Source organism: Podarcis pityusensis (assembly GCF_964106645.2).
Source record: "Podarcis pityusensis genome assembly, chromosome: 6".
NCBI lineage: Eukaryota > Metazoa > Chordata > Lepidosauria > Squamata > Lacertidae > Podarcis > Podarcis pityusensis.
In genome coordinates this window covers 97,296,732-97,298,070 of record NC_138030.1, presented here as the reverse complement: position 1 = coordinate 97,298,070, position 1,339 = coordinate 97,296,732, and positions in this window count along the sequence as shown.

Below are 1,339 nucleotides of genomic sequence, written 5' to 3'. Positions count from 1 at the left end.
GCGCTCAGGGTCCCCCGCGGAACACGCGGCCCGGCGCTAAGGTTCCCCTCCGACGCGGCGGCTCCGTCGCCCGAAAGTTTCCGGCGAGGCGCCGAAGTATCCGAGGCCGCCTGAAGAGATCCTAGCTGAAACTGAGTTTCAAAGGAGGGGGTTTTGCGGGGGGGGGGGATCCTTTTATGAGGGAGGAGGAGGGTAGTCATTTAGGGGGAGAAAATTAAATGTTGCCAATTTTTTCAGCGAGTGGTCTTAAAAATATGTTTTGAGTGTGAAGAATCAAAATCTACTATTATTTTTGTGAGTGGACAACATTTAGCTTTGTAAATCTACATTTGATGAAGCACATAAACTACTTTTGGAGAACCTTTTTTTTTAAATTTTACATTCTGAAAATGTAAATAATAATAAATAATGATAACAATGACAATATATAATATAACTGGAAGTACTTGGCAAATCATTTTTAATGATTTCTATGCATTTTTACCATACTTTAACTTAACAAGCAAAGCTAAATTATATTAATTTATCCAAAATTTCTTTTGAATTCTCAGGTCACATTACAGCTTTTTAGCAACCCACATTTGGGGAATTTGAAAGTTGAAAACTTTCCCCAGCGTGGTGTAGTGGTTAAGAGAGGTAAATTCGTAATCTGGGGAACCGGGTTCGAGTCTCCGCTCCTCCACATGCAGCTGCTGGGTGACCTTGGGCCAGTCACACTTCTCTGAAGTCTCTCAGCCCCACTCACCTCACAGGGTGTTTGTTGTTGGGGAGGAAGGGAAAGGAGAATGTTAGCTGCTTTGAGACTCCCGAAGGGGAGTGAAAGGCGGGATATCAAATCCAAACTCTTCTTCTTCTTCTTCCCCCAGCAGGGAAGCAGAAGCAGCCCCCCCCCCCCCCAGCATCATTTCTTAACTAATACTTATTTCTCCCTAAGGTTTCTGTAAAATGGTGAGCTGCCAGTTTAGGATTGCCAGCTAACCAGACAAGCAGCCCTTTGATCTGCCTAAGTCAGCCGGTGATATTTTTGATGGTGTGACCAGCGAGGCCATGCTTCTCACTGGGGTTGGGCTGCGTCTTCCTTGCTAAGCATGCTCGCTCTGCAGAGATCCTTGCATGCGGCATGCAGTTGTGGTCTGCGCGTCAGGGCACGAAGCCAATGGAAGGAAAAGGAAAATGGAACAAGATTATCTCCCAAGTTTGGCCCCTCCAAAACCAACACACAGGGAAGCATCGTGCAAGGAGAAAGCAGCAGCTCTTCCCAAACCGCGCTGGCAGGGCCAGCTCTGCCGCAAGACAAGAGGCAGTGGCCTCAGGTGCTGATTGGGGGTTTCATGGAAAG